General features: G+C 33.1%; 1 pseudogene; it reads right to left on the minus strand.

Moving 5' to 3' along the window:
* Positions 1-5,958, minus strand: part of LOC149177854 (NADH--cytochrome b5 reductase 1-like) — a 41,918-nt pseudogene extending 35,960 nt beyond the window's left edge.
* Positions 5,959-8,724: the final 2,766 nt, after the last annotated feature.

Here is an 8,724-nt window from a genome sequence, read left to right on the forward strand (position 1 = left end):
TAGCCCATAGGGAAAAATTAGCTTCAACATTTTTCTCTTGATTCCATTTCAACACACCCCTTTAATAGCCAAAGATTTCTTCATTTTGCAATGTCTTTCAATGTTATCTTTCAAGTACCTGGACATAGCTCTTGAGGGAAATTTGTATCTGATTTCATTTCTTATTATGAACGTCAACTAGTTGAGGGAGTGTTTCTCTTTGAAAAAAGTGGAGAGATTCACACAAACCTTACTTAAAGATGTTGACATTTTGGTTAATTTCTCAAACATTTTTACTCAGGCAACCAAAATTATATCAACATCAAAAAAGAATTTCATATCCATCATTTAGAAGTAAGAATCATGCTCATTTTATGCATAGGGTTGTCTTTGTCTTTTGGAGAACCAACATTGAATACTTGGCTCAGGATCATTGATGATTGGCTCTCATCCATTGCTACCTACCTTGTTCAGACTCACTAAGGTTCTTTCTTATTCTCATAAATGACCAATATCAATCATAAACTAATCACTCTTAACGACAATGAGGCCTACTAGAGAACCTTTTTGTAGGGTACAATAACATGGAGCTCCTTTCTTAGGTGCCACATGCACCAATACAAATTGTCGACAACCAACCATATTAATTTTTTATTTAAATGTATAGGGTAATTGTGATGTTAATAATCTAGGATAGATGCATTGAACTCAACGATGGAAACATATTTTTTTTAGTGCATTTTAAAAATTTAAAAATTTATTATTACTTTGATTCAACCAAACTATTAAATTAAACACATGATTTTGTCTATTGCATTCTATATTTTGGTTGGGGCACTTCTTTGAAGTTTCTTCACTCTAGCAAAGAAAGTAGATAGGTTTAGAAGGTTCTCTCTAAACCTTCTATGAAAAGGCACAGTTAAATATCCTTATCTTTTGGGTAGAGATTGACTAAAATTACAAACTTAAGCTATGTACTTTGCATAATTCAAGTATTTTGAAAGTTTTTAAAGAGATGAAATTCATTTATACATTCAAAAATATATTTAAAATATTTAAAATCACAATTTCATTTACAATTTGAAAATAAAATAAACATCCAATAAAAAAAAATAACTTTAGTCAAGAAAAACAATAAAAACCCATGCAAATTAACACATATTTTTAAAATACCAATGACAAATTGCTTTAGCTTCCATGGAAGAATAAGCTTCAAATATTTGTATAAACGCAGTTTTAGGTTATTTTTGTTTGTAAAACGACTTCTTATATAACAATTAATACAACAATATGCAAAACTAGCATTTCGTAGAAAATTAACTATGAAGAAGCATTATAAGTCATTTTGAAACTTAGAATACCAAAAACATATACGTGTTATTAAACATGCAAATTTCCACTATGATCTTGTAGTAATAACAAAAACCATATACACATGGTTTAGTACGAGAAAACCATTACAAGCAATTATTTATGTCTTGAGGGGTTTATTAAGAATATACATAATCATTTTTTTTTAAACACATGCTATCATATTTTGTACTACAATATCAAAAGTGTCATTATTGGGCTTAGCCAACAAGTCATTTGTGATGGACCATGTTTCTTCCACAACTAATTATTTCCATTTATTATTTTCCTCTTGATGCAGGTTTACCACCTTGAATATGGCTAGAGGGATGCATAACTCCATCTCATCCAATGGTGGTTGAAAATCCTCATCATCCTAACTATGTGGCCTTCTTTAGTGCCTTTCACATGTTAAAATTTAAGTACAAAACTGTTAACCCCCAAAAGCTGAAAAGCCTTATAAAATCTTAAAAGTATGGTTCTATGTTATTTGGAAACACATGTGCTCACTTAAGAAAAAACAAGGCACTCTCAAAGGGATATTAATGAAAGTTGAGATACAAGAGTAGTTGAAAGAGAGTTTTCAAATAAGGGGAGGTTGACACTCACAAATTTTCTTAAACAAAATGAAGGCCATGAAAAATGCAAATACATCATCAAATTTTCATTTGACGGGGAGAGGGGATTTGAAATTTCAAGCCTGCATGTACCTACTTGTACACACAACATACACAAATACGCATGTGATTGAGAAAACAAAGAACTCAAGGCTTATAAATTCACTCACTTGAATATATGATGTAGGTGTAGGGAAATGAGTCAAAATAATCTCCTTAGTAAAGCCTACTCCACCTATCCATCCATCAGGTGGTTGCCAGAATTTCATACAACATATTAAGATGAAAGGAAATACATTATAGGGAAATAACAAACTTTGTACCAAAAAAAGGCAACAAATTGTTAAAAAAAAGAATTCCAAAGTAGTATATATACCTGATTAAGAACGTGGTAAACTTGGAAGCAGCTTGGATAAATCTTCACTAAGTTATCAAGTTCATCCTATAACACTCAACCTCAAAACTCTAAATAATTCTTCATTTAATATAAGCATAAAACATGAGTGTTTCACATCAATTTGGAACAGAAATGATAAAATACACATCACATAGGTTTGAGTAAAGTCTTCCTAGATTCTATTTATGATCTCATATTTCATAAGCCTAGCCCAAGGTTATCTACGTAAGCCCTAGTTGTGCTAGACAAAATTGGTGCCTGGTACATAGAATATAATACATGGGTACATTCTCAAACAATTTAGTGCTCAAAGAGATACCCTATCAAATAGCTAAGTTCAATGAAAATTCTAAGCAGAGCATAATCAAGGTATGTTCCCTGCATATCCTTTTAGTATTGGAGCCTACACATTATCAAATTTTAAGTCAACAAGGATTGAGGCTAACCAAAGAAACTTATCTAAGCTATAATTTTGTGCTTCCAAGGTCTGTGATTTGTTGAACAAAATATTCAACCACTTCAACCAACAGAGTCTGACTGGGCCATATTGTAACCAAGGAAATATAGAAGATGAATCATATCGATGAGCCCAAAATTTCCCTTCAATTCATATGCAGAAATAGGAAGTCGTAAATAGAGAGAGATTGCACCAAGTAGAAAGTTCTCAGATCTTTCCCTAAATAAATGGGTGCATCAGATCCCTTACAATCATCCACTTTTCTAGAAGATGTGATAGTGCATGGGACAAAGACTCTTAAAGCAAAATGATTTTATATTGAACCTTCCTTCTAGGATTAATGATTAGGATCTATCATTCATCCTAGAAACTTTTGTGTTTTATAGGAAGAATAAGATCATAAAGAATAAAAACGATAAGCATAAGACAAATGACAAAGAGAAATTTTTCTTTGAAACTATAGAATCAGTCATGGTTAATACCGGGAAGGAAAATCCAATAGCATTTGCAATCACAAGGATCCAGACTGCACAATCTATTTGGAAAACAATCTTTGAAATGGTGGATGAGATAAAGTAACACAAATAACATATAATTGATATCTAGAAACAATTGTCCTATTATAAAGCATCCAAGTATAATTTGAGAGAATTTATATTGTTCATTCATACATGAAAATAATATATTGTTACTCTCATCACCAATTTCTACAAAGAGAGAGGAGGAATTTTGATTGAATTGAAGCCCCCCCAGGTCCCCAGGGGATGTCTCAATGGCCCAAGTATTATTATATGGGGGTAGGGCAAAGGCATATGTAGTGTTATATGAGCTTGTTTGAGATAAAGCATAGCTTAGTGGTAAAAGAGAACGTAGACCATGAGCTTACGGAGATAGACAGTATAGCTTATTGAGATAAAGCATAGCCTTACCATGAGCATGGTAAGAGAGAGCATACCTTGAGGTTAGTGGTGTCAGTTTATAGAAGCCAAAAATGCATATTTCTATGAAGGAAAACAATTGTATAACAAGAAAGGCTAGTTTTGGGTCAAAGCAACAATGTTAATGAAGAACAATGAGAGAAAAGTGAGCAAATATTGCCTTGAGAAGAATATCCTCATAAGTCACATTCCCATAGATGAGGTATACATTTTTCTTGTCCTTTGGATTTTCTAGTATGGCTCTAGTCACCTCTAATTGAATGAAATGATACATATCAACAACATATAACCTGCTATGAACTTAATGAAAAAAATCCCAATAACTCAATGGCATGCACATGTGCTACTGATATTTAGATCATATCTCTTCACCAAGATCAAAATTCCCAATTGATTACTTTAAATGCAAGGCTTGGTTCACAATTCTTAGCCAACTCTATTTCTAAATGTTAGTCAACTAGAAAAAAATAGTTGTTAGATGTTTGGATGCTTTTACGTAAATGAAACTATGCAAACCTGAAACATTGGAGTAATATTGGAACCTCGTGCAAGCATTCCAAATTCTCTTACTTGTCATGGCTGATACTTGAAACATCCCTAAACAAATCCAAAAATTAAGATGCTAAATACCATGTATTACATGTATATGTTAAATGATATTACTAGGTTCCAATTTATATAAATTTTTAGCATTCTAAACTATCTATCCTAGAGACACCATGAAACATATAATACAGAAGGCTTGAATTGAATAATTTTCTAAGCTTATTTCAATATTCATTAAAACTATAAAATATTTCTCAAACATGTAATTCAATAAAATTCACAAAATGCTCATACTTCAATGCAGGGCAGCCCATAGATCAGTTGAATTTTTCTCACCCCAGCAATAATAAAATAAAAAACATAAGATAATCCAATAAAAAATTGCAATCTATGATAGAAAAATAGAGCTTATTTACTTGCTTATCAAGGACTTCATTGTAAGTAGTTAAGGGGCATGAATGAGGAGAAATAAAAAAATATCAAAGGCAAAGCACAAATGAATACCTTTGGACCTCTTATGGCCAAGTATTCTCCCTAATGTAATTTCCAGAAATGGTGAGACATTCTCCCTAGTAGATACATTTGCATCGACAAAATCTGAGCATTAACACATGCAATATTCCAAAATATGGTATATTTAAATGAACATGAAAAATTGGCAACAACTATTAATCAAGTCACATGTTCACTTTCATTAATTACCATATCAAAGTAGCCAACATCAAAATCCAAGGTAGTAGGAGTGTAGGGTTTGATAACTTCTTTACCTTCGACATCCTTTCCCTTGCATACCCAAATTAGACATTACCAAAACCATATGATAATCAACAAAAAAATACAGATTCCAATGAGTTATCTCATTTGAGGGTTTTACCGCTTTTATCATATTCCTACAACCACATGTTTTTGGGAGATTTTTCTTCATCGCCCCACAAAAATGGTTTATAGAGGTACATCAGGAAAAAATAATGTCCCCATACTGCAATCTAAGAAGATTTGACTAGTTCTTTCTTTGGTAGCTCAAACACTAAGCTCTTCAAACCAAATCTACACAAATAAGAACTAGCTCAAAGTTAAGGTCCACAAAGCCATTAAAGTTTTTTTCAACATAACATGTGGAATAAAAAATACCTTGATGGACCATGTCGGCCCTCCCATGAGGGCCACATGCCTCACCGCTCCTTCTCCATAACATAGCATGCATACCCTAAACCACACCACTTAACACTGCATCATGCTAATATGTCTATGTAGGAGGCATAGCATTATTGATCAGATGTGTCGATAAATCAAGAATGCTATTTGCTTGCATTAATAAATCCTTCCTACGCTACCTTCCTCCATTATTGGTGTTTCTTAAATGTGGTTCTAAATATGTCTCTACCAAAGCCTTTTTAAATGTGGTTCTATATGCATGAATGATACTCAAATTTCTACCAATTTGCATTTGTGACCACTTATATATGAGATTATGGTTCCCATTTTCTTGTGCATCTAAAAGGGTTGGTAGGTGCACGAGCATGTGTTGTTTCTGCAACATTTCAGCGAGCTAATATACAACATTAGGTCACAGCTAACGACTCCAACTAAAACATCGACTAAGGAATTGGTTGAGCTCATTTTACATGCAATTTGTATTTACTTAGCTGCTTCAGGAGCAATATTTCTTTTTATAGGTAGGTTGGTTTGTTATGGACTCCCTTCCTTTCAAGGAACAAGAACAAGTCAAGCTCTTTGAGGGAAAGAGAGAAAGAAAGAGCTGGAAATTTAGACCAGTTGACCTAATCACCATGAGCCTAATTATTCCACCCTGATTTGTTTTGGGTCTTGTCCTCATCATTTCACATGGCATACCTTTCACTCTCCATACTTACATTGTTACAAGTCTTAATATGGAGAGAAAAGGCCAAGAAGAGATTACGAAGGTGGTTTCAATATTCCAAATGGTTAAAAACATGCTTTTAGAGCAAAGAGAAAAAAAAAATGCTACAAAAAATAATATTGATCATAGAGAAAAGAATTCATTTGTTTCAATGAAAAAATTCCAATGAGTTAAGAGGGTTTTACAACTATTATTAGATTCCTCTATCCACATCCTTTCAAGATATTTTTCTTCATTGCCACAAAAAGGGGGTTTGTAGAGGTAAATCTGGTAAAGATAGTAAATTTGTTTTTTAGGGAGAAAAGCATAAGATCGTGAATCCATTTATCTTCTGCCGGACTTGCTGGAGAATATTTTTTCAAGACTTCTTCTAGAAGACATGGTAGCCTCTTGATTGGTATGTGATGATTGGGTTATTGTTTATTATTCCAAATATTTCCAAGGTAAGTGTAACATAATGGAGGCATGCATTGTCATTAACAAGAATAATTTAGATATGTGGAGTTTTAGCCTGATATCAAAGAGTTGGCTTCTAATGACAATCCCTTACAATTGGGAAAGTCTAGGCATGAGAACCTTAGGCATCAAAGCTAGCTGTGATGGTTTATTATTGGTTGAGTAATTTTAGAGACTATATTCATACTTCACAAGGGTGGGGTTAGGAAAAAAGGTAAAGCTTATCGGTTCAAACTAGGCGGATGGTAATAGTTGAATTGAATATGGATGGTAATTTCACCATTCTGACTCCGTTGGACAAAATTCGCGACAAGATTTAGGGTAAACAAAATGCAAGATTCAAATGATAACACCCCTTACACAACTTTTCTTTCATGCTTGTCAAACCCAAGACCGAAGCCTTGAATCTGATGGTAAGGAGGTCTTTATCTTTAGTTGGAAATGAAATCAGAAGGGGAGTATTTCATGCAATAAGGGTAAGTAAAGATGATAAATTTATCCCTATTTAGATTTAGCTAGTTGTATCTTTGTTTAGATTTAGCCAGTTGTATTCTCTCATATGCAAATAAATGAAAAATAAATGAGAAATTTATTAGCCAATAATTATGAAGGCATACTTACCATCTTCCAGAGCTAGTGTATGAGAGTTGTTTGGTATTTTTGGTATTTCTTGAAGGGAAGGAAATGTTGCAGGAAAGGGACCCTGCAACACCGAGAGCCCTCTAATCATCCATTGCAGGTCACTCTATAAAGGGCTCTATGAGGATTTTCACAATACCAAATTTAAAGATCTGCAAGATGTAATCCGAGATGGGAGGTCTCTACGGAAGGGAACTGGAGTTGCACTAGGTAGAACATGCCAAAGCTTGTGAGAAAAGACCATAGACCTAGATGTGAAGGTGAAAAAGTTTATAATAAACATAAAAATGGAAAAAAATTGCAATAAACATTAAATTTTAAAGAAGTAATGTTAGCAATACTTCACTCCAAAAGAATGTGATTAAACCCATTCTCTTATCCTAATGCCAATGTGCACCTATGACCTCGGGAAGAGGCCAAGTAAGATGGTGAATGAAAACTTTGGTTACCAATAAATTGTGGTGAATATAAACATTGGTTAAAAAGAAAATGGTAATACAAGTTCCTTCAAACTTTGGTCTAAAACAAAGGATTGGTCATCGATTTTCGTTGTAGGGACTAATAGCAAAGTCCCAACCGATTCCAAATAAGATGGTGAATGAAAAATTTGGTTACCAATAAAATGTGGTGAATATAAACATTGGTTAAAAAGAAAATGGTAATATAAGTTCCTTCAAACTTTGGTCTAAAACAAAGTTTTGGTCATCGATTTTCGTGTAGGGACTAATAGCAAAGTCCCAACGATTACGATAGTCCCTATCATCCTTGAGGGTAGGGACTAATAAGTTAATTAGACAATATATTATAATCAAGAGGTAGATACAATCTAAGTGAAATGTTTCCTTTTTTATGGAATGTGCCTATGTTAATGAGGTTAATTGGTATGTAAAGTTACAGGTTTTTGGTGAGTGAAGAGAGCATTGCATTTTCAGTTGTCTATTTTCTATTCTATTCCCATAAGGATTCACTCATTCAACTTTTTTCATAGCACTTGTGTCCCTGGCATATTAAATAGTGCATATAGTAAAAGCCTCGAATTTTTTATTTTATTTTTACCCATCTCCAATATCTCTATATAATAAAAATAACCCATATTTTTGTCAAGTACCCCTTTTTATACCCCCAATCCCCCATGTTTTCCCAATAACTATGATATATTGACTCTATTTTTCACAATTCTAAAAACCCTTTGTGAATGAACATGGTAGAATATTGCTCACAAGGTGAAGCCCCTATGTCTATTCCATATCGGTTAGTATAAGAATTTGCATTCTTCATTTCACAACTCAGATCATGAACAACACAAAAATGTTTGACCAACATACAATAATATTTGCAACAACATATTGAAGTCATCCCAAGATTATTGAAGAAGCTTGTTGATCTCACTATTTGCATCTCTTTGTCCAAAAAAAACTTTTAAAATGTAATGGAGAGCTAAAGTAATATTATGTTAGTTTATT

This window comes from Pinus tabuliformis, chromosome 4_1, assembly GCF_031772625.1.
Source record: "Pinus tabuliformis cultivar Carrire ecotype Pingquan chromosome 4_1, CPIR1, whole genome shotgun sequence".
NCBI lineage: Eukaryota > Viridiplantae > Streptophyta > Pinopsida > Pinales > Pinaceae > Pinus > Pinus tabuliformis.